At 37.0% G+C, this 26,791-nt stretch overlaps 1 protein-coding gene across 6 annotated transcripts in view; it reads right to left on the minus strand.

The window, feature by feature from the left end:
* The window catches only part of KLF12 (KLF transcription factor 12), a 418,858-nt gene that overhangs the window by 347,185 nt on the left and 44,882 nt on the right, over window positions 1-26,791 (minus strand). Inside the window, exon 1 of one of the 6 annotated variants that reach the window (XM_054586428.1) lies at window positions 12,163-12,405. The exons of the other annotated variants lie outside the window; for them this stretch is intronic. The gene's annotated coding sequence lies outside the window, so the exon portion shown is untranslated. Of the gene's footprint in view, window positions 1-12,162; window positions 12,406-26,791 lie in introns of those variants that run through there. 6 annotated transcript variants of the gene reach the window in all.

The raw sequence follows: 26,791 nt of genomic DNA on the forward strand, positions 1-26,791 counted from the left end.
TAAATGATACTCTGATCACATATTCATTTATGCTTTTCCCAAGGACCTTTAGTGACAGAGCCCACAAGGCAGATTTCATAGTCAGAAAACTAAAATTAATTGCAGTTTACAAAGAAATAAAAATGTTCACGAGTGACAGATCATTTTTTTTCAGAAGTTTAGGAAATTCAGTGCAACGGTATTTTCTTCTACAGCACGGCTGTTCTAGATAATTTACTGTTCAATATGACTTTCAATTTGTTTTCAATATGCTGATAATTATACATGCTGTACATCCCACTTCCTTTACTTTGCTCAGAATCTCGGACAAGATTATGTCGGCAAAAGGGCATCCTTTGCATTTCTGACTTTTTTGAGTAAAAGAAAAAAGAAAGAAGAATTTGTCTTGCCATGCAAACAAAAGGTTTCATGTCCGGCTTTTCACCATCACCATCTTCCTTACTCATGGCAACCTAGTCTGTTGGCTAGTCTTGGCAACGTAATATTGAGACATTGCTTCAGATAACCTGTGAACAGCAGAAATCCTCTTCGCCATCCTCCTGCCTGGGCCATTACACAAACCCTCACGCTTCCTGGAGTTGTCGGAGTCCCAGCCGGTATGACACGGTGATGCTGTCGCTCGGCAGGCAGGGCAATTTTCTGCTCCTGAAAACCTCTCTGGGAGCTCCCTCTGCACAGCACCTCCAGCTGCCTTGGAGCACCGTGTCAGTGAATTAAAATAGCTCTGGCCTGATGACTTCGCTGGTTCCCACAAACAGGCCAGGTGGCAGAAAGCTCATGCAGTCTGCCCCTATGGTGAAGACTTTCTTGTTTGTCCTTTCCCCACCTCCCTCTAATATGAATATTTAGTTTCGTTTTGACTCTGGAAGAAGTCTCCTTTCTGAAGTTACATTCAGCAAAAACCTAATGCAAAAATGTCAAAACCTGGAAAAAAAGGGCAAATCTTATCATCAATACCAAGCATCCAGAGCCTAAACTTCATGGACATCAAAACTGCTGGGTAAACCAACCTTATATAACATGTTCTCACTTCATTCATTTCAGAGCTAAATATCTTCCTGAAGAGTATCTGTGATAACTGACAATCAGACGAAATTTTTAAAGTTGCATTTCTCATATTAACTCCTTTTCCACAAGTAAGAAGGCTGAAGTAAGGTATCAAAAAAGGACTTAATTACCGTTACACCTAATCAGCCTAAAATGACAAAAGGCGTTTAAAAAGGCATTTCTTGCCTACACGGCAAGCTTCAGTGATTAATGCTCAAATAGATTTTGAAGGGAAAAAAAATTTAAGGGTAACGCTTTCATGCAATAAAAACAGTGTTAAGAGTTTGCATTACCAAATTTTCTTTAAATGCTTATAATTTTCCCTTATAGAGTTTTTCACTTCCTTTTACAGTTACCACATGCTAGTCAAGAGAATAGTTCTCTTGACCAGAGAAAAGGAGGACCTTCTGATGTTCCGGTATCATAACTCAGTGCTATGTCTACACTGCACTTTGATTCCAAAAGAGAGCATTTAGATTAACTGCTTCAGTGCCCTATGGACAGAAGATTTATGCCCATAGAAAAAGCTCCCATATGATCCAATAGACATAGAGCTAATGAAATAATTTGGTTCACTGGTTTAAGATGCTTCCCCTAAAAGGGGCGCAATCACCGTTCCCAGAAGGGAGAGAAGCTCTGACGTTCCCCTCCCACCCCTGCCCGGGCCTGCTCTCCGGCTGTCACAGGTTCAACTGCATCTGAACGGCTCTGCCGTTCTGCAACCGTGATGGTGGGAAACCGCCTCTCTCCACCCGTCACAGACAAGCTTTCTGAGAAGGAGTGGGCAAATACACGACAGTAAATTTTCAAAATGCATTTTATCATGTGATTTCTTCATTCCACAACTATTTGCTGAGTATCTAGCATGTGACAAGTACTATCTTTGTACTGCCTACAACAATGAATACTTCAAAGATTTCACTCATTCAATCATTTTTAGATAGGTATTGTGCAGCCATGTAGCTTTAATGAGATGAGACACAGACTGTTGCAATGTTTTCTTTGTGTTAACCCCATGACTGAGAAAATTTGGTTTTGATACCATACTCAGGGAAGTATTAGATCTCTTAATCATTATAACCAAGCCCAGGTTGGGCATAGTTCACTAAAAATAACCAAGAAATTAGAATTATGTCTCTCTCCTGCAGAGGATAATAAACAATGATACAATAGAGATTCTGAACGCTGAAAGGTCGGTTATAAGTGTCATTGAAAATTAATTCACACAGTGAAGGAATAAACTAAGTAGTCTGTGATAATGATTGCAATAACCATCAAAGTCAGAACCCTAAAGGGCCTTAGTTAGATCTTCTAAAAACCTTGCATTCTACTAATGGTTCTACAAAGGTTATGTGATTATGCAAAGTCATGTAGGCGTTATCATTTCAAAATTAACCTAAATTTTATTTACACTGTGTTTCTCCAGTTATACTAATCTGAGTCTGATTCACATAAATTGCATACACACAAACATATACATTATACTACTATGTGTCTGAATCATACACAGACATACACGTGCACACTAATATATCATACTTCCTGCCTCTGATTCTCACCCACACACATACATTAGAGTACTCTGTGCTGATTCCCACATATATAAAAACATCTTTACATTAAATACTGCGTTGGACTCATGCACATACATGCACACATTTACACATATATACTGTATCTTATATCACTCTACCTAATTCATAAGCATATACTATTTTGTGTTTAATTCATATGTATACATGCACAAACATATATATACATGCGCATCATACTACTTACTGTCTGATTCATACACACAACTTACTCATGTGTCATTACTTTGCTTCATATGCACACACTTTATACTACTGTGCATCTGATTTATATGGTCTTACCTACATATCAGCATATATACATATACTAAATTTATAATAAATGTTTTGTATTCAAAGTATATTTTTTCAAAATGAGAAATTCAAATGTGACATAGATAGTCATATAACCATCTTAAAATTATTGTAATTTATATTATGTAATAATTTACCAGGACCTTCACTTACATCTATTGAGTCCCTACAGACTTGCAAGGAAATGGGACACATCTACATCTATACAATGACCTGGAAATTTGGTGAGCCCATAGGTATCCACTTGCATGAAGACTTTTTTTCTTAGCTTGAGAATGAGGATATTAGTATTGTTTGTGTTAGATTGTTTCCCATAAAATGTGGTTAGGCAGTGAACATGCACAGCAACCACGGATGGAGAGGAAGTCCTGCCTTCTCTCAAAGCAACGTGGGAGTGATGTGGAGAGAGTACGTGAGCAACATGGCTTCAGACCCCAGCCACAGGGTATGACCTGAAGGGACAGTCTCCCTTCTGCTCCAGGGCTGACAATATAGAAAGCTCTGAATGATCTGTCTAGCTATACAAAATTAAAGTTCTTCCCCAAGCTTTTTACTAAATGGAACTCCTATATTAGGGGTGAGAATTAGCAATGATGAGGTCCTCTCAGGGTTTTATCAAGATGAGATATAAGCAAGCAACAGAGTGAAATAGAAAAGACTCTTCACACTAACAAGCTGATGAAATGACTCATCAGTACATAGAAGATTTCCTGGAGCCCAAGATGTAAAAGGATGAGGGGAGACATTGTAGCAGACTGGAAGTCCTACAGGATGCAGGTAGGTGCATAAATAGAGAATGTGAGTTATTGTGCATGATATGGTCCATTTATACCCACAGTCTAATATGGACTGTGAAACTAGAGGCAATACTGAGAAGAGGAAATGCAGATGCCTGTGCGTGTGGTTTTCACACGGTACTGTTATTCTCAAAACGTCTACTACAGCAGATGGTGAATATTTTGAACACTTGCTTTCCTAAGCCACTCGCTCTAATAATCTAGTGTGCTTTTCTTTTTCCATAATTTCCCTTTATTATGAAATATAGTTATTACCAACTCATATACACATTGTATCTAAAGAACCTGTATTGTTAAACTATAAGATACTGCTTTTAAGGACTTTTTAAATAATTGCCTCATAGTTTTCATTAAGACAGTGAAAAGAAAACACTAACAATAATGGCAATGTAATACGAGTATATGTCTCTTGGTGCCAGACAGGGGAGTTTTACCTAACATTGAAAAATCACAAGGAGGCTGCCAAAGTGAGGAGACGAAGAGTGGCCCAAATGAAAGAATACAAAAACTCCAGAAAAAGATCTAAATAAAATGTAGATAAGCAATCTACCAGATGCAGAGTTCAAATCCTTGTTTATAAGGATGCTCAAGGAACTTAGTGAGAGCCTCAACACCATAAAAAGATCCAGTCAGAAAAGAAGGCTAAACTAATTGAAATAAAGAATAAGTTATAGGGAAACAAAAGTAAAGTGGATGAAGCTGAGAATCAAATCAGTGATTTGAAACATAAGGAAGAAAAAAACAACCAATCAGAACAAGAAGAAAAAAAAGAATCCAAAAAAAAATGAGGATAGTGTAAGCAGCCCTTGGGACAACTTCAAGTGCTCCAAACATTCGCATCATGGGGGTGCCAGAAGGAAAAGAGAAAGAGCAAGAAATTGGAAATCTATTTGAAAAAATAATGAATGAACACTTCCCTAATGTGGTGAAGGAAATAGACATGCAAGTCCAGGGAGCACAGAGAGTCCCAAACAAGACGGATAAAAAGAGGCCCACTCTAACACACATAATAATTATTATAATATTAATAAGTAAGTAATAATTAAAATGCCAAAGTTTAAAGATAAAGAGAGACTGTTAAAAGCAACAAGAGAAAAGCAGTTACTTACCTACAGGGGAGTTCCCATAAGACTGCGAGCTGATTTCTCAAGTGAAGATTTGCAGGCTAGAAGGGATTAGCAAGAAATATTCAAAGTCATGAAAAGCAGGGACCTACAGCCAAGATTGCTCTGCCCAGCAAAGCTATCATTTAGAATCAAAGGGCAAATAAGAGTTTCCCAGACAAGAAAAAAACTCAAGTTCATTATCACCAAATCATTATATGAAATGGTAACGGGACTTATTTAAGAAAAACAAAATCAAAACTAGGAACAATAAAATGGCAATAAATACATATATATCAACAATTAAATCAAAAAACAAACTAAGCAGCCCTAGCTAGTATGGGTCAGTGAATTGAGTGCCAGCCTGCAAACCAAAGTGCTGTTGCCAGTTCAATTCCCAGTCAGGGTGCATGTCATGTCCCCAGTAGGGGGCATGTGAGAGGCAACCACGCATTGATGTTTCTTTCCCTCTCTTTCTCCCTCCCTTCCCCTCTTTCTAAAAATAAATTTTAAAAATCTTTAAAAAAACAAATTAAGCAAACAAAAAGAACAGAGGCAGTATCATGGACACAGAGAGCATTTTGATGGTTGCCAGATGGGAGGGGGGTGTGGGGGAATGGATAAAGAGGTGAGGGGATTAAGATGTACAAATAGGGAGTTACAGAATAGCCATGGGGATGTAGAATAAGGTACAGGAAATGGAGTGGCCAAAGAACTTATACACATGACCCAGGGACATGAACAATGATGTGGGGAAGGCCTGAGGGAGTGGCGGGTACTGGCTGGAGCGGGCCAAAGAGGGAAAAATTGGGACAACAGTAATAATATAATCAATAAAATATAATTTTTTTAAAAAAAAAGAAAAATCAAAGACAGCTGCTCACTGGGAAACAGCCTTGCCAAACCCCCAAGAGCACTATCGCTCCAGCACTGGAAGATGACTACAACAGGTCACCAGTCAACTCTTAAAAATGGAGCTTTATTCCTGAAAAGGAAACATGCCGCTTTAAGAAAATAAACCATAGGTCCTTTGAAGATCATTATAGAGACTTTATCCATTGCCCAAGATAAACATCTGCCAAGGATCAAAATGATCAGTCCCTGGCTAGAGACTCAGAGGACAGGGTAGGAGGAAAAATAAATAGCTCAATGCTTTTCAAAAACTGGAATGAGAGTCCTATCAAGGAATACAGGAAAACGCTCAAAGATTAGAAGGTCAAGTACAAACTAATAATTAGGCCTGCCAAAAAAGAATTTGAGAGTAACCTTGCAAAGTGCTCCAAAGCTAATAAAAAATATTGCTTAAAAAGATAAAGTCCTCTGGACATAAAGTAAGATTTTTCTGCAAAGCATGTACTTAAGATGAGAGAGATTAGGGGTGGGGGGGGGGAGAAAGAAAGAGAGAAGAGAAAATAAATAATTGTTTGCTTGGTATTTATTAGGAAAAAAAGCATTAAGAATATTGTAAATACCACCTTGTCTTTAGAAACAGGTTGCAGGCACTAAATCAAACACTGATTATTTTAAGGGAGAGTCTAAACCTAATTATTAAACTAGATATAACAAACACCTGACTAGCACTATCACACAGTATAAGACTCAGGTGGAGTTTGCAAATTGACGTCTCAAATGTAAAATTCTAACTACAACCAGGCAATATACAGGATATAGTTACTAACAGGATGTCCAACCACAGAATTTTCAAAATGAAGCCTTTTCCAAAATTGAAGAAACAACACTGAAGGACAAAACAGGCAGGAATTAATGGTAGAATATGGTTGAGCACTCACTCTGCTTGACAGCAATGAAAAGACCAGAACAAACCAAAGACCAGTTTTAAAAACTACACTTTTCCATCGTTAAAACAACAGACAAATGACAGCGAATGAAACGTATAAGCATGAGGACTTCAGGAGACAGGTGCTCCAAGTGGTCTTATTTAACATTTTTATAAATGTTGTGGAGGACAGAATGCACAGGAAAGCAGACAAGTTTGTATTAAGCTCTTTTAGTTACCAAAATGCCAAGTAATAGAGATAACCATCCTTTTAGCATCAATCTGAGGAACGTGGTAGAAAGCTTTTAACCAACTTCCACTTAACCAGCTGTCCAGATTAACCGACGGCCGCCATCCCCTCTGTAAATCACCCTGACTGATGCAGGCGGATGCTCCCGCCCCTCCTGCAGGGCTGAGTTCCACAGCTGCCGGCAGCTGAGCTGTGTCTGCCTTAGTAGGGGCTTTGAACCCACACCTGTTTATGCAGTGATACTTTATTATAATAACATGACTTGATTAAATAATATGTTACTTAAGTAAAATGGGGAAAAAGCACAATAACTGTTTCTATCAAAAATAATCGGATACTTTCAACTTTTTCAAAGACGATTCCATAATTAAATAGTAATTAAAAAAAAAAAACTGCCACTGAATACAGTATGGGCATCGTAACAGTACAGTAATGAGAATAATAAAACATAAATACCTTCAAAAGTGTTTCTAAGTTTGTACTACGATGTAAAAAAGCAAATTGGAAATAACAGACAATATTGTGGATGACTTTGGTGAGAAAGATAACAATGAACCTATCTGTAGATCCATACTGAAAGAAGTCTGGTCTTTGAATCAAAGGGTTTCCAAAAATTGTGTAAGTTTTATGTTTGGATAAAATATTTGAAATATGTACACATCATTTAATATCCTTCTACTTTCATAACTTTTTTTAAAGAAGTATTTTTTGAAAATTGTTATTGATTTACTTTTAGAGAGAGGGGGAAGGGAGGGAGAAACATCAATCAGTTGACTCTCGCATGCCCCTGCCTGGGGACCTTGCCCACACCCCAGGCCTGTGCCCTGACTGGGAACTGAACCTGTGACCTTTTGATTCACAGGCCAGCGCTCAATCCACTGAGTCACACCAACTAGGGCCGTAACTTTTTTTGTTAACTGACCAAATACTGATTGTTATTTCTTTTGTCAACAAGTTTCCTCTCTATTTAATATTATGCCTACTGTGTGCCAGGTACTCTAATAGGGACTGTGAATACAAAGAAAAAGGTTTTAGCCCTCTAAGAAGTCAAAATTTAAAGGGATTGGTGGATATGCTAACAAATAATAGCTATCCATTATACTAAGCATCATAAGTAAATGTTAAATGTCATAAAGAAAATAAGTAACTTGATTTGGAGAACAGCAGGGTGAGCTGACAGTGTGAGTGATTTACACAAGGCCTGAAGAGTGAGTTCAGGTGATCTAGACAGGCAACATGTGCAAAAGTAGTCAGGACCAAGAAGTGCCACAGGTACCAGATACCAAAATTCCCCAAGTTGTGGAGAAGTTGAAATGGTGGGGCGGGGTGGGAGCCACACCACGAGGGATGGAGTTGACTTTTAAGCCATAAATTAAAAGGAATTATTATATTTTAAACAAAAGAATGATACAATCATACCTGTATTTCAGTTTGGTATCTTTCCAAGCAGTTTAGAAAATGAATGGAGTTAATACAGGAAGTAAAGAGAACAATTATGAGATTATGAAAACTGTCTACTAAAAAAATAATAAAATAATAGAAGAACAATACAGGCAAAATAGGCAAAATAAGACTGACTTGGTGACTGATGACAGATATAAGGGATGAGGGGTAATAATGAGTCAAGGATGATTCCCAGGTTTAGGGACTTGGTACTTGATGGTCAAAGATTCATTTGTAAATAAGGAAGTAAAGGCATTTTAAAGCAACGGATAAATAATATAGTTGTGGACATGTTGAGATTGAAATGCTACTATAAATCCAGGAGGAGATCTTTAAAGGAACATTGGCTATCTCGATGTAGAAATCCAGAAAAGATGACGATGTCTATTTAGAAGACACTACCACCCAGGTAGAATTTTAAGATGCAGAAATAAATGGGCACACTAAGGAAGAACAAATATGGAAACGAGGAAGAAAGATGAAACTCTTCCAAACACCAACTTTAGGAGCAAGAATGAAAAAAGAAACCCATACAAGAGACTAAAAAGTAACAAAAAGGAAGACGTAGGAGCATGAAAATGATGTAGGAGCCCAGAGAAGGAAATTAAAGAAGTAACCAACCCTGTCAAATGCAAAAGCAAGGTCAAATAAGATCACTTATAAAACCATCAGTTTTAGCTGTTAAAAGATCACTTAGCAAAAGAAGTTTAAGCGTGGTAGCAAGTGCACAAACTCAGGTGCCTTGACTTGGAGTGTGGACTGGAAGATGAAGAAGTGGGAATGAGCTCTTTTAAGAAGGTCTCCTTCAACTGAAGGGAAAGAAAAAGTGAAGGGTATTTCTTAGAAAATGGAACAAAGTAAAGGATGAAGCTATTAAAAAAAAAAAAAAAGACAGTAAGCTTTCGAGATTTTCACAAGCTGAGGAGCAGCCAGTGGAGACGGAAATGGGCATGGGAAACACAGCGAGGGCACTGGCCTGAGGAAGACCAGGAGGGAACCAGAGTCCAGCAGGACCAATGTCAGGGCAGCCACCACCCAAAGGAACTCACCTTCCCCAGAGACAGAGGGAAGGAGGGGCACAGATCTAGGCAGTGATAGGTCCACAAATTGGTCAAGTGAGAAGCCGAGGAAGTTCTTGACTTGACAGGTTCATGTTTCCGGTGACACAGACGTGAATCTGTGAGAGTGAGAATGGCGCTGTTCAGGAAGAAGCAATGGGAAAGGCAATGAAATTCTAAAACTCCCCATGTGGGCAACGCAGGCATCTCCTGAGACTCTGGGAGTGGGTCTAACACTCCCCTTATGGATCAGTGTAAGACTTCATTGTCATGATGAAAAACACATCAGTCTATGTCTTCATAGAATCATGGATGGCAAGTTATCAAGAAAATTAGAAAATGGGCCCAAAGGTCACTATGAACAACTCATACAAGATAACTCTCTAATACACTCTTAACATGCATAAAAATAAAAACATTACCCAAACAGAACTGAAAACATATATTACCTTCACAGAGTAATGATGCTCTTCATAGTATTAACCAACCAGACCTTAATAAATAATGCATGTTAAAGATGATACCTACTTACATTTTAATGATCATGAGAATGGAGGAAGGCTATACAAAAATACAGTGCACTGGTCTAGAAACATAAGCTAAATAATCTATGGAACTATAGTTGCCATAGATTTTTGTAACACAACTTATCCATCTAATTCTGGCAGCAGTACACTCAGGTATAGCTCATTAAAACCTGAGAGAAATATAAATAAGAGAAAGAAAAGGAAAAATCACTATTTCATATGGCAGGTGATAAACCTCCATAAAAATAATTCCTTAATCTATGAGACTAAATATTGTAAAGTTCTATAGAGTTTTAAAAAGTTAGTGGATGGCAAATTAAAATGGATTTAACAGAAACTAGTAGTTTAAAGACGTTAAGATGTTAGTGGACTATGTTAAAGAGACAACCTCATCATGGCACTACCAGAGACAAGACTCTCTTCGAATGGCCATGGATCTGATCCTCTATGGTGATTTTTATTATTATAAATCACTAACAATGTAAAAAGTGAGAAATTCTTCACACATCAACAGAAGACGGTAAAATACAATGTAATCTAATAAACCATAATCTCCTAAATTTTCCTTCCCCTTGGGACAACGGGACAACCTACCGCAGAAACTTAGATTATAGAATGCAGGAACAGTGTTCCAACCTCCTTATGAACCCCCAAGTTCCCTCACTTATCTTCCCATCAAATGATGCTCCATCTGTGTTATTACTTAACTGTTTGCATATTATCATGGTTTTCTTCTGTACCTATTAGCACTTAATAGCACTTAAGAGAGTGTAGATGATATATGTAGATATATATGTAGATGCTCACTAAAAAGAAAAATTAGGCAGGGAGTGGGGATTAGCAAAATAAGTGAAGGTGGTCAAATGGTACAAACTCCTAGTTATGAAATAATTAGGTCCTGGCAATGTAATGTAGTATGGTGATTATAGTTAATAAAACTGTATTCTGTATTTAAAAGTTGTTAAGAGTAAATTTTAAAAGTTCTCATCACACAAAAAAATTATAATTAGGTGTGGTAATTAATGTTATCTCTACGTTTGGTGATTATCATTTCACAATAATTATATACAAATATCTAGCTTATCATGTACATATGAAACTAATATTATGTTTTATGTCAATTATATCCCAGTAAAAACTTAAAAACTGAAGAAAGTATGATTTTGATAAAAAGAAAAACACAGTGAAAGCATGATTATTAGGAAGAAATGCATGAGTGGATTCTGGCCAACTCCTGATCTCTACCATTTCCAAGATCTTTAGAGAAGTCATACAAATTTATACAAAAGGTTACTCCCCTTAACTACCTACAAGAAATGAAATAGCATGTAAAAATAGCACACAATCATTATAATGGAAGTTACAATTTTTGAAACTTTCTTTTTCTTATATTAACCAGCATTTGTATTATCACACTGCTCTGACATTACAAATGGTTACCCAGGAATAGCTGATATGAGCATGTATTTAATTGGCTCTTTCTTGATTTTTTTTGGGGGGGGTGGTATTTTTTTTGCTTACACATTCTGATCATATGATTTTATGATTTTAAAAATACAAGATTGTTAAATGAAGTCATTTACCATGGATTGGACGTAGAGGAGAGGATTCACATGCAGTGATGTTGACCTTTGCACTTCCACAAACCTTCCTAAGACTTTTAGGAGGCAGAGGAAGTTCTAAGTCCTGCTCAACGTTGCTTAAGGAAATGCTTTGTTCGGGCTGTTTTTTTAGAAAACAGTCAATAACTATGCTTGCTCCTTTGAGTTCAGCTGCAGCAGCTGCTTACTTAATGACACTGAAATTAGGAAGCTCTATTCTAATGGAGGCCACACTGAAGCTCCTTTGGTATACTTGTAGTTTCCAAACAAAATTCTTTTAAAGACACACCAATACACACATGTCCAAAGAATAAATTATCTGCAAAATAAAACAGCCCAAATAAAAAGTTCAAAAATTAAGACTGGATGAATAAACCTCAATAGCTAAACTTTAATTACTTCATTTACAAAGTAAAAGCACAATGTATTTATTAAACTATTTTCCTAAAAACATGGGACATGCACTGACTGGTTAATATTATTCACTATTTCATACATAAATTTTAATTAATATTATTCATTATTGCAGACATAAATTTAACAATGCCAATAGCAGCATCAGAGACTCAGCCAGAAGGAAGGTCCTGTTAAAACTTATAGTTGTTCTGTCTTCCCTTATCTTGTATTTTCATTAGAAGCACCATAACAAGATAAAAAATTCGGCAACACATACCCATTTACTCTTATTCAGAAGGTATTTCCTTCATACTGAGGGGCTGAAAAATAAAAAATAAGCATGTAAAAAAAAAATCACTGATTAAACACTGAAACAAAACACTGCTTCTGCTACTGTTTTCTCACTCTTAAATGTGCGTGTGAGCATATGTGCAAGACACACACAAATATTCTGCTATTTCTTCTAAGTCCCCCTTTTTTGTCTTCGATAAGTCAAGTCAACTCTGAAATATCCAAGCCACTGTAGGGGAGGCCCAGGAGAGATGATCAACCCAGTGAGCATTTACAGACTAGTACAGCATCACCCCATGCCTCCTGCTTCCCTGCTCCCAGAAAAGAAAACATGCCATGGGACTGAGTAGAAGACTGGGTTCGGAGACCTTCAGGTCAGACTGTGCAAGTCCTCCCTGGACAGCCTTCTGATTTGCAAGTCAGGGTGTCTAACTTACCACTGAGCCTACCCAAAACTCCCAGGTGAGTTTGTGATACATGCAGAAGTGCGACCTAAGTGACTTGTGCTAACCAACTTGATCCTGATGGGTTAAGCCTGGCTAGGTTTGGGGTGTCCCTCAACATAAAAAAGGAAGTAAACAGACAATGGGGAAGTGACAGACAATGCTTGGAATGTTCCTGGATATCAAAAAGGCATAATTTCTACAAAGGATTTGAGGCACAGCACAGCAGTATGCCAAGAGGGCTCAGCTGTGATTTTATTCAATTCAACAAATATTTATTATGCATCTTTTGCCAACTCAAATGTAAGAACTCCAAAGTTTATTTATATCTTCAGGGTATAAAACAGTCCTGGAACAGGCAGTGGGCACTTAAATGTCGAAGGAAGGAAGGAAAAAAAGAAGGCAAAGAAAAAAGGTAGGAACGTTTACAGAGCGGCTATTTGCTAGCCACTGGCACCTGGGTCCCATGCCTGATTAAATTACCAATCAAATTACAATTTCTGAAGAGCAGGGAAAGGCACTAGTATTTTTAAATACTCATGTGATTCCAATCTGCATCAGATAATGAGGACCACTGCTCAATAAACAATGAGTTCTGCCCAGGGTCCCTGTGAACTGATCAGCTACAACAGAAATCTAACCTACATTTAATAATCACAGGTATGTTATGGCCCTTATAATAATATAGAGAACTAATCTGTTTAAGCAAACATCATCCACTTCACTTTCCAGAATAAAAACTTTTAAAAACAAGAATGGAGAAACACTAGGACACTGATATAAACAAAACAAAAAAAAAAAAAAAAAGGATTTTACATTTAGTGAGGTTTTCTAGATCAGCACACTAGCACAAAATGTCTCTAAATAGCTGAGAAATAATTACAGCATAATTAGAGGTTTTCAAACACATGATTCTGACATTAATTTGAAGATTAGCTATTTTGTTATAATCACATATGCTTTCTTTTTAAGCAGCTCTATTCATAACATCCAACACTGAAAACAACCCAGATGTCCTTGACTACCTCTACTTTTTAAAAGTAGGTTTTCTTATGAACTGTGGTAATCGCTACACAACTCTGTGAATGTACTAAAAACCACTGAATTGCATTTTAAATAGCTTGAATTGTATTATATGTGAATTATATCTCAATAAAACTGTTATATATAAAATAATTTTAAAGTAGATTTTTAAACTATATTAAAGATGACTTTTCGTAATTGTACATGGACTACTGTGTTTCACAAAATATTAATATAAATCATTTTTAATGATAAATCCCACTTTCTTTTTTCACACCCTCCTAAAATCAAGGATGCTTTCCATACAAAAGAATTTGGTTTCAACAGCTTTTAAGGATTACAGCCTGGAGCAAAAGTTTGAAAGTATAAAAATTAACATTAAAAATACTGAAATTAATGACATCGTAATTGGGGGGTGGGGGACAAAATGTGATTAAGTTACTAGTGAATCACCAAATGTGGTGCAGCAAAAGTGAAATGGGCCTAATAATCAGAATTCCCAAGCCCTAGATATGACAAATGACTCAAAATTTCAATGAAAACTATAAATCAGAAGTTCATTCTAAGAGTAAGCTGAAGAAAAGTTTTAAAAACCATTTGAAAATGGTTTGGAGCTTGAAAAAAAAGTAGGGTTAAAATTATTTTGGCTTTGTTACAAAAGAGAGAGGACAGAGTTCAGAAAGAGACTATGACTTTCTCCAAGAATCTCTAAAATTTTGTTCTCCACCCACTTTTCCCTGTAGCATCTCTTAAGCTGCTGAAATATTTCTTGTCTCTGTATTTTCTCATCTATTAAAAAAAGGGACATATTTTGGGTTTTTTTTTTTTAAGAAGTTATCGAACTACAAATTAAGTTCTCTACTTTATTCTGGGGGGGAAAAAAAGTACAAGTAAGGACACAAACTAGTGGCTGGCTAACTTCTGCCTTTTGGACTTAGCAAGACATGTGTTTTTACAACATTGCAATTATACACTGCAAGTGGGTTTTGTTTGTTAATTTGTTTTGTGGTCTTCGGACAAGAGTCCAGCTTTCTAGGGGAAAGGGAAAGAGCTAAAAAGAACATCGCTGGGGGTCCTGAGTTCTGATAACTAGAAGGGCATAGAGATAGTGGCTCTTATCAGGAAGGGTCCCTTCGTATTTACAGGAAAGGGGCAAATCCAATATTCCATACCCAGAACTGTAACTTCTTAGAGTAACGAAATCTTTTTCAGAAATCCCATCACAGGGAAGCTCTGCAAATTAATCGATCACATTTCGAAAAATAGTCATACTTTTCTCCAAAGCATGTAACTATTTTGTCCCAAAGATAAAAACCATATTATTAAAAATGATTTCCACTTATAAAGAGAAGACAGAGGCATATGGAAATGTTCCTCCAAAATTTTCAAGCATTATTTAAAACTGTTATAAGGCACAATTTTAAATGGTTGTGAATTTAATATCATTATTTAATTAAATCTTCAATTCTTTTGTAAGGACTCTTTCTTATATTAAATTTCTCTTATTGTGTGATGATAGGGAAATATATATACCCACACATGTATGAGCTGCTCAAGTGTAATTAATGATGCACTTTTATTCTCTATTATTGTGTGGAAAACATTCTGACACAAATAAATGAAGCATAATCATTCAGAGTAATGATTCAAACGTACTGATTAATGATACCAAATAGCTTTTCTGTTCTTTAGTTAAATTAAAACATTTACAGTCTGGGAACAGTAAGGGCATCCCTAAATGAATGTTTTCTAGGTAATCATTTTCCCTTACTGAAATCACCTACCTTACCATCATTGAAAACAAGTTCCCATCAATTATAAAATGCACCATTTTAAATGCAAGAAACAAAACTCTTTCAATTCAACTATTACACAATGTTAAGTTGCCTTCAGCCATGTTTCAAAGTGTATGAGGAGAGAATACGCACCCCAGACTCAATATATGGCATTTTATTCCAAGAGCCCTCAGTACATGTTAAACGTTTTTTCAATGCTACACAAAATATTTACAAAATTTTCGTTAGAAATAAGCCTGTCGCAAAAGGACTGTATGATTTCACTTTTATGATACATGGATACAGAATGATTTCATTTTGAAATATCAAATTTATGGACAGAAAGTAGAATGGTAGTTGCCAGGGGCTGGGAGGAGGAGAGAAGAGGAATTGTTGTCTAATGGGTATAGAGTTTCAGTTTTGCAAAATGGAAAAAAGTTCTGGAAACGGATGGTGCCAATGGTTACACACAAAATAAATGCACTTGATGCCACGGAATTGCACGCTTAAAATGGGTTAAGATGATAAATTTTATGTTACATGCATTTTATCACAATTAAAAATTATAATATTTCCACAGGGAAAAATATTGCGCAAGCTAGCATCACAAAACTAATAATTTTGAGCTAGAAGGGACCTCAATTCAATATAACTAGTTGGTTAACGCAATAAGGTAGCTTTTCCATAGAAACCTCAATCTTTGTAGAAACACTGGCCCAGAGAAAATGTGCTGTGTTCTCTCACTGATTCCTAAAGCAAGCACAGTCGCAGTCTCTGAAACACAGAGATTTGCAAGATAGTGGTTCACACACCTGGTCTACCTGAGAACCACCAGGGGGCTTTTAAAAAACTTCTTGACACCTCAAACCCCTGGGGATGACTACCATCCAAAAAAAAACACATGAAAATAACAAGTTTTGGCAAGAAGGTGGAGGAATTGCAACCCTCGTGCACTCTTAGTGGAAATGTAAAATGGTGCAATGGCTATGAAAAACACTATGGCATTTCTTCAAAATGTTTAAAATGGAACAACCATGATTCAAAGAACCTGCTTCTCAAATATTTGAAAGGAGTGTTTCTAAGAAATATTTGCGCACACAAGTTTAGAGCAGCACCATTCACAGTAGCCAAGTAGTGATATAGTGGATGCAACCCACAAGTCCACTGACAGATACATAGATACACAAAATGTGGTATGTGCTTGCAATGGATTGTTCAGCCTTAAAAAGGAAGAAATTCCTATCACATGCTACAAAATGGATGGACATTATGCTACGTGAAATAAGCCAATGGTAAAAGGGCAAACATTGCATGATTTCACTAATATAAACTACTGAAAATGGCAAATTCACAAAAACAAAAAACAGAATGATTACTGTGGTGTGGGAGGAAGGACAAATGAGGGGTTGTTTAATGGGTTTAGAGTTTCAGTTTTGCAAAATGAAGAAGTTCTGGCTACCTGTTGCACAACACTGTGAATATACACTACTGAACCTGTATGCTTAAAAAGGGTTCGATGGTTTTTTAAAAGGCAACACCCATGTAAATAAATAAGTAAATAAATAAAGATTTCCTGAGCCCCATCACCTACCGACTATGAAGTTTTGGAGACTGGAATAAGATACTAATATTTGTAAAAACTACCCAGGTGATGGAACTAGAACCAGCAGAGATCTATCAATTACTATCAATTCCCAAACTGAAGTAACTCAAACACAATGCCAGTTATGTTTAACATTTCATTGTGTTTTTAAATACTGTTTATAGGTGTATGTAAAATATCGCCTACAATGGAAATTGATCAGCTTGAAAAGATCACTAAAAAATATTAATACTGTTGAGGGCATGGCCACAGGAAGGCCCTTAAAGTTGCTCTGTAGAATTTCCTCTTCCCATCACTACACCAATACCAATGCGCAGAGCCCAGAGCCACTGACAGCGGTGTCTGCGTTACGCTTCGGGCTTAGGAGGCGTTCGAGTCTTCTGCTGGGTCCGCAGGTGTCCAGAGAGCCTCTGATACCCAAAGACTGTCATGGGCCACTCCTGAGCCACACAGTTCTAGAAAACTAGAAGAGCAATTAAACAGCAAAGCAGAAAAAGAGGCTGACAGAATAGGTCTTATGACCCAGCCCTGCCGCTTAATTTCTAGGTGATCTGGAGGAAAAAACAAGGACGATGACCACAACTTCTCATGAAGATTCACTGAGATAATATATGTAAAATAGCACAATAAATGGTCCAAAGTAGGTATTCTGTAATTAGAAAATGACATTACCACTACTGCTGACTCTCTCACCTGTTTCCTTTTTATTAAAATTTCACTTTACCACATAGTTCAGTGCTAATCACTATCTACTAAGACACACTGATTTTTGTTCTCTACTTCTAATTTACAACCTCAAGGTGTTTAATGTTATGTTTCTCCAATGTTTTTCAGAGCTTATCATCTGGTATTAAGCATCTAGTAGATATTTTACTTATCAACTCAACAGATAACAATTATGGACTTGTCACGTGCAAGGTCCCATCCAAGGGACAGGGAATACACTGATCTCTACCCCTGAGTATAAAATCCATGCTCATGAGAGCTAGTAAGATTTCTTGCATTATTCATTGGGATAAGCAGAAACACATATACTAGAGCATTACATAAAGGCATGGAAAGTATCCTTCCAAAGATTTACAGTAACTTGTTCCCCTTTTCCACTCCTGCCAGAAAACACCAGAAGGCAAGTCACCTTACTTAATTATTAAAACTACCAATTTCAACTATACAGACTACAGAGTCTCATGTTTATCACCCTCAACCAACGGGGTCTATCTAAAAAATGAAAAGTACCTATACAAACCCAGTAGCTTATGAAAGAGCCAATCAGAATTGTTACCTAATTTAAAGTATTATATTGCAAACCAAGCCCTTAGTGTATGAAATGTTAAAGGTACTTATCTAAAAAAAAGAAAATCGAAACTATGAACAGTAAAATGAAAACAAACTCACAACAATCAACAACTGAACCTAAAGAGAAAAAACTAAGCAAACAACTAGAAGAGGAACAGAACTGGAGATCACATGGAGAGTTAGCAGCAGGGAGGGGGAGTGAGGAGAATAGGGGGAGAGGTGCAAGGAGTAAGCAGCATAAATGGTAGGTACGAAATAGAGAAGGGGAGGTTAAGAAAAATACAAGAAATGGAGAAGCAAAGAACTTACATGCATAACACATGGACATGAACTAAGGGGGGTGGGGAGTGCTTGTGGGGGGGGCAGGGCAGAGGGGAATAAAAGGGAGAAAAAATGGAACTGTAATATCATAATCAATAAAATATACTTTTTAAGAAACAAAAAAAGAATAAAAGAAATTAACAAAAACATAATTACATATGAGGCTGCAAAATATTTCCATATATTCAAATGAGCTTTCTCTACAATTCCAAAATCTCCTTTTCTCTTATAAAATTCCTTCCATTTAGAAAAAAGTGTGAGCTAAAAAAAGAAAAAAGTCTTGAGGAAATTAACTGTATTGTAAGTAGCTAAGAAAAAGAGTGTATGGTATTAAACTAAGGAATCTGTCAATAAAGAGAAAGCACACATTTTCTCCATTTGTTCAGCACCATACTCTTCCTCCAACCCTACCTCATCTCCCCTACACCCCGGATTCCACATTGCAAACTGACTTAGACTTCCACTCCTCTAAAAATGACCAATACAAGATGTTTTAGATGAACAAGCACATATTTCTGTACAAGATGAGTATCTAGTTTGCTATTTCTGGCAAAGGAGAGAGAATGTCCAAGGTTGTCAGTACAACTTTTATCTCTTATGATTTAACTGGTCCTTTAGCAAGCACAGAATACCACTTCAAAAGAAGGAAATCATTTTTTTTCCATGATTAAACAAAGTCAGGAAAGATTTTCCAGGGCATCAGTAATACTGACAGACCATCAGCCAAGAGTTAAGTTGGTCAAAAAATTTTGAGAGAGGGCAATTAGAAAATTTTTTAAGGTATTACTTTTGCATTAGGTAAAGCCAAATAAGACAAGTATAGGCAAAGTAAAGAAAACTGTTTCAGCAAAGGTAATACAGTATAGAAAAAAATTATTCATTTGAAATATGAGCTGGAGGAGAGCTCTGGACTGCCAGACACAGAAACAAGTGGGTCATAGAGCAAATTAAGCCTGAGACATGGCTGTAGACAAAAACGCCAAAGCTGGAGCAGTCTGTCCTTGAGCACATCATGAAAAGACAGGGTTCTCTGGAAAAGATAACAATGCTGGGAAAAAAGAGAAAGCGGCCGGAAAAGAGGAAGACCAAATCTGAGATTGAATGACTTCATTAAAGAAGTCAGAGACGCGAGCCCTGGCTGGTGTGGCTCAGTAGATTGAGCGCAGGCCTGCGAACTGGAAGGTCACTGGTTCAATTCCCAGTCAGGGCACATGCCTGGATTGCAGGTCAGGCCCCCAGTTGAGGACATACAAGAGGCAACCAATCACACATTGATGTTTCTCTTCTTCTCTTTCTCTCTCCCTTCTCTTCTCTCTGAAAATAAATATACAGAATCTTAGGGGAAAAAAGTCATAGACATGAGCCTACAGGCACTGAGCAGGGCTGTTGAGAACACAACACTGTGGACACCACCATGGTGGACATCACTTGAGCCAACTCAATGGAATGTAATACGTAATACTGTATAGAACCAAAACATAAGGAACAATGACTTTGAGACAAGAAGTTTAACTTTATCTGACAGCGATATTGAAATGGGTTGGGCAAAGTATACACAGTGAATGCAAATATGCTGGTTTTGAAAGGGAGTGGCTCACAGGACAGGCAGTATTTCTAGGTTATCAATTATCAGCTGTCTTAAAAAGAGTAATGATCATTTAAACAGTCCAAATGATTTCATTTCAACAAACATTTCCTGAATGTATCTGTCATGTACAAAATTTTGTAAGTGTTCTAGGAGGGATACATAAATCCAAATCCAAAAGGAGTTTTAAGTAACTCAAACCATAATTTATTTCCAAAAATTTGTGCAATGTTGAAGAATTAGGTTCAACCACAGGAACTTACTATGTTTTAATGCTCAAAAATAATTGAAAAATGGTAATTTCTTATGGTTCAGCCTGATATATAATATACCTGACACTGAAAACTAATAAAATAACTGTGGTACAGAAGTCTCGGCAAAATGTCTCTAAGAGTACAGAAATTAAAATGCAAAAAGAATTCATTTGCTTTGACTTTGGAAAGCAGGACAGCTTCTTGGACCAGATGGCATATGAACTAGGAATGAGGTTTTGAGAGTTGGAATAGTTAGAAGAGGGAGTATAGTGGAGAGGAAGTGGCAGATGGGAATTTTAGGGGAAAAGCAAGAACATAAGCACAGGATCATAAAGTGTAACAGAATAATTCAAATGACAGAATCATCTATTTTCATGTCATAGAACAAGTATGTGAAGTTCATTATTAAAAATTAAATTCAATTCACTTGGTGAATTTGATGTTATGTCTCATAGGCCAATAAAAATCTAGGATAATAGGACAAATATAAAAGGTTTTCTGATAAACAATAAAAGGAAAATGAAATAAGAGAGTCAAGTCAATCATTCCCTATAAAAGGGCTACAAACATTCTCAAGTTCGCAGAAGTCTCAAAATAAAATAATACACTAAAAGCTCCACACTGCGCCACAGATGCGTCAAAACCGCGCATCAGACGATACTGTTCTGTTCAGTGACTACCGTCCTAGGGATGCCTCTGCCTCTGCCCCAAATACTGAGGTTTTAGAAAGGCCTTCTTAGATTTCAAGGTCAGGCGCTTCTCACCACTTCCCTTATAAATCACTACAAGTAACCATTACAAATTTGCCATGGTACTGGCAAAATTTAATGATCACTAGACCTTACTGATTGTTCTGCAGGAACGCTGGCTTCGGCATGGTTATAGGAATAGTAATGAATTCTAATCTACTGCTCCATTACACATATTATTCTTAGCCACAATAACAGTGTTCCGTTTAAGCTTTAGGACAGTATTTAAATAGATGGTTTAGGAAACAATAAAGCCTAAAAGAATACTGTACGTGTATTCCAAATTTAGAGCGAGTAGGAAACATCAGGGGAATTTTATCATTCCATCAAACAAACACCCTGAGCCAGCAACACAAAGAGTCCAAGAAAACAGGAGACGGGAGTTTTTTTTTCTCCTTATTGGAGACTCAGCGAGCTAATAACTACATTAATCAAAGGACACATAAAAAGACTTTTAATTATTGTTTGGCAGGAAGCTTTCTTTTAAGAAAAATGTTAAGTGTTGTGCTAGTTATAATGCATAAACATTGGACCCAAGAGATACACATCACCAGTTAACACAGTGAGGTAAGGGGGAAGTGAAGTTAGGAGACCAAGTGAAGGAGGCATTGGACAGGCATGGAGAGAAAAATACAGGACACCTCAGAAGAAAGAAATACAAAAAGAAAAGCACCAACAGGCAAACCTCTATGAACACAAAACAGCCCTCTAATTGTTCAATCTCTCCTAACATTTTTAATGAAGACTAACAGATGTCTGCTGCATTTTTCATTTATATATGCAAAAATGGGGATATCTCATCATTTGCCCTAAGGGACACAGGAAATTATTTCCGGGACTGCATATAAAACCCACAGTCCAGAGGTTCTTTCCCAGCTAAAGCCCATGACAACATTAGAGCCTCATGCAAGAAGGATATAACTAGTATTTTTGAAATGAGATATTCCTGCTAAAAGTTAGGAAGTATCAAAATGTTATAAAGTAATTGTTGCTTATATGCTTGATTGTCATACAAAGCTTGTGGACAGAAGTTCTAGGAGCTGACCTACACTTGATCTTAGCCAAAAGGCCGAGAAGCCATTTAGGAGTTGACCTTAACTGTGAACTGTAACCACAGATTTCAACAATCATATCTCCAGTAGATTTTTTGGTTCAGAGAGTTAGATGGTGACTGTTGGCAAGAATCTTCTACAATTTTATGTCAATGTTGTTTTTTCTGGTCCATCAGTTGGGTTTGATTTTGGTTCTTAAAGATAGTAAATGAATGACAACCTGAATTCAACGTGAAGTCAAATTTGGCAGTAAGGAAGCCCACTGAGCAGATGACTATGTCAGTCTACATGTTCTCTGTATACTATTTCCCTTCCTCATGTTACTATTTGTAGGGACTGTAACACCTGAGTCCCGAGAGTCTCCATAGCATTCACCCAGCCAGCTTCCCCAGACGCTAAGACAGTACAGAACCCTGTCACTGATATTTAACATGGGATGACAAGGCAGTGGTTGAGAGACCGAATGAAGGGCTGGTTCTTCTTAAAGACAAGGAGGTGTGGTAGGAACACTGGAGCCGAGAGCAGGCAAACTGGCCCATTTTACTGGCACTCTCTTGTTATCAGCACTCTTATTTCTAACACACAACTGACTAGCTCTGTACCATGAACTAATGTGGATAAAGCTTTCACCAAAAATTCACATTGGTACAGAGCAGAAGTCAGAAAACTTTCCCTATCAAGAGCCAGATAGTAAATATTTTCAGTTTTGTGGGCCAAAGAATCCAAAGCAGCTATTGGCAATGTTTACACAAATGGATGACTGTGTTCCAGTAAAACTTTATTTATAAAAGCAGGCTGTGGGCCATAGTTTGGCAATGTCTGGCACTGATTTCATAACTCTCGGAAGTTATTTTTCTGGTAACACTCATGCATTGCTGTTTTCAGAGAATTGTGTGCCCCATCAGCTATTACATCATTTGGATGCAACGACAGTAGTGACAACAAGAATCACTGAGACTGCCCCTGCTACTAATGGCATTCCTTGAGTACTTGCTATGTACCACACGCTGCACTAGTTACACTACACATAAGTCATTGAATCCTCAACACCTCTTTGAGGTAGCGATTGTTACTGTCATCCTTATTTCCAGATACAAATATCAAAGCAACCTTAAATGGTTGTGACTCTAATGTTTAACTTCTACTTACTAGCCAGTGGGCTTCTCACTTTAGAGCTCACCACAGTCAAGAGGGGGCTTGTAAAATTGCCAATTCCCAGGCCGGGCCCCGTCTTCAAAAGTTCTGATTCAGTCATCTGGGCTTGACTAAAGGGACTCTGCATTTTAACACATACTTCTGGTAAATCTGGTGCAAATTTTCAGTGGAACAAACACTGAGAAATACTTCCATATTATTCTTTTTCCCAGCAAAAAGTCAAGTATCTATTGGGATAGAGACTGCTGGTGTCTACTAAAACCATAATTTAAGCAATGATGATCCTCAATGAGGATAAAAATTTAAGGATCAATTTTACTTTCAAGCTGATTTCTATTTTATGCATTAAAATTATATAAAAAATACACTGCTATTAATATTTTATGTAAATATAAAAGTGGTTTAAATTATATAAACCAATTTTTGTTTTTAATTGATTATTTGCTAAAGAAACCACTGTTATTTTTAAGCATAGAGACAGGCTGATGATGACCCCTGCTAGCATTTTTGTTTTAGAGACGTTAATCTATGGTTATACCTCTTTCCTTGTATCTTCCAAAATATATACTGTCTAGAACACTTCACTTACATGCAACTGAAGATGCTAAAGAAGAACTATGAGACTGGAACTAGTGTCATTTGGAGTCAACTCTGACAATCTACTTGTTGAATAAGGAGCGGAAAGCAGGGCCCACGCCAGACATTCAGATACAAAGCAGCAGCTATACGAATTCTGCCATCGCAGGCACATGGCACTCAGGCAAGCGCACATGACGTGAATGTTGACACAGGTCCTCTGTCAGAAGTTATGCAGGTCACGGACAGAACAGCAGAATGGTTTCAAAATAAAAATCTTGCCAGGATTTTACCTCTTAAAGAAGCTGACGTCCCTAGGCCCTAAGAACAAAGTCTCTGGTTTCCTGTGTCTAGAATCTTCTGGGTAGCAACCTCACAATGGCAGAACTGGGGGCAGCCACAAGGGATGGAGCAGGGAGTCAACAGTCACTGAACACATGTCAGGGCTCCAATGGCGGCCAGGATATGTGCTTAGCTAAGTGCCGGGACTAATACAGTAATTAAAATGCATGTCCTGTTCTCAAGAAGTTTATAAACTGGTGGAAGTCAGGTTTCTGGCCCCAGTGTGTGCCAGCTTCCAGTCATGCCATTAAAGTTCCTGAGCCTCAGGGGGTTTTTTATTTGTAAATTAGAAATAGTAAGTTGTCCAGTTGTTAGCATCAAATGAGAATCTCTGTAAAGAATAAGTCACTAATGGATAATTAATTGACATTTCTCAGAACATTTTGCAGAGGGAGCCAGAAGTGGGGTATCAACACAACCCCAACAAATACACAGAGTTAATGAACAGAAAAGAAAAAACTGCCAGTTACTGCACCCAGGTGCAGTCTTAACAAGGAGAACACTAATGAGGGCATGCATGATTCAGGGCAGTTTTACCGATATCCTCTCATTCTTGGAAACTTCACAAGGATGAATAATCAAAGGAGGAAGTGGTATTCCACAGACTGGGACAAAAGTATGGTCCTGCTCTCCCTCTCAACATTGCAAGATCCCAAGGAGCAGAAGTCTGCTAAAAACTCTGTGAAAGCTCAGGCCAAAAGGCCCGACAATTCTTACTACTTAGCAAACTTACTGGAAAATTCTGCTAAGGATAATTACCATCCTTCAGATGCATTCAATCCACTATAAAAACAACTGTGCGGGTGAAAATGTTGCCTGGTGCTATCTCTCTACTCTAGGACAAAGTGAAAAAGACTAGGGCCATTCAGAAATCAAAATATGGTCAACAGATGATACATTTATGGACATAATTTGATTTATAAGGACCATATGGCTGGGATTCTGAACACCTAGGTTACTATCTTTCCAATGGCACTATAAAGACTTGAGGTCTTTCGGTGACTGAATGTGTTTGTCTAACAAATTAAGTTCATGTTAATTCCACCATTTTTTACAAGGCTTTGATGATGACCAGATAAGATAACAAATTAGAAAGCACTCTGACGTGTTAAAATCACTCTCAAGTGATTATGATTAAACACACAAACTTCAAGGGTATCCATATGGGATGTTACAAGACAAGCAGCTTTAATTTCTTAGATTATATTGTAAATAACTGTATTGTTGAAAAATAAGAAACCTGTATAACAAATTATTCTACTACCTCTAGTGGAACTGTGCAATTATCATTTGTAAAATTCATATGTCCTAATCATCAAAAAAGGTAGTAAAACCCTAAATACAAATCCAAGCTTAATCTCTATAAAATTCATTTTACTTAATTCATACTATAATATAGTCAATGCTTTTCAGGAAATTATGGGCTAAATGAGTCAGGAAACACTTTACACACACACACACACACACACACACATATACACACACACAAAGGTGGAGAGCAGAAAACACGCTAAGTTCATGAATGCAATAGATTCTGTCATTCCATTGTAAAAATAGGTGTTATTATGGTCTCCTTCCAATCCTAAAAAAAACTTTCAGAATGTGATGACAGATTGTTAATTCACATGCCACTGTATTTAGTCACCGATAACATGTTGGAACATCACCAATAACATGTTAATCTAAACATCTAGGCATTTAAAAATGAATTATTTGCAACCAAGACATCACAAGAAAACCACCAACCATTATCTCTTATGAATAGAGGTATAAAAATCCTTAACAAAATACCAGTAAATGAAAACTAGCAAAATACTTAAAAATTACATATAATGACCAAGTGGGGATTTGTCTGAGGTATGCAAGGGTGGTTTCACATCTGAAAATCAATTAATGTAATCCACCATATCAATAGACTAAAAAACAAAAACCATATAATACTACCAAGAAATGCAGTAGAAGCATCTGACAAAATCCACATCAATTCCACAATGAAAACATTCAACAAACTGGGACTAGAAGGGAACTTCTTTAACATGATAAAGAACATCTACCAAAAAATTACATCACGTTGAATGGTTAAAGACTAGATTTCCCCTCTATGATCAGGAAGAAGATAAGGATGGATTGTACTAAAAGTTCTAGCCAGGGCAATTAGGCAAGAAAATGAAATAAAAGCTATTCATGTTAGAAAGGAAGAAGTAAAATTAACTCTATTCACAGACAACATAATCCTAAATATAGACATTCCTGAGGAATTCATTTTAAAAATTAGAACTAATACATGAGTTCAGCAAGGTTGCAGGATACAAGATCAAGATACAAAAATCAAGTGTTTCTATATACTTGCATGAACAATCCAAAAATAAAATTAAGAAAACAAATCTTCCTACAGTTAATGGTACTGTACTGCATACATGAAAGTTGCTAAGAGAGTAAAT

This window comes from Pteronotus mesoamericanus, unplaced genomic scaffold, assembly GCF_021234165.1.
Source record: "Pteronotus mesoamericanus isolate MK-2021 breed Mesoamerican mustached bat unplaced genomic scaffold, CSHL_Meso_final contig_94, whole genome shotgun sequence".
NCBI lineage: Eukaryota > Metazoa > Chordata > Mammalia > Chiroptera > Mormoopidae > Pteronotus > Pteronotus mesoamericanus.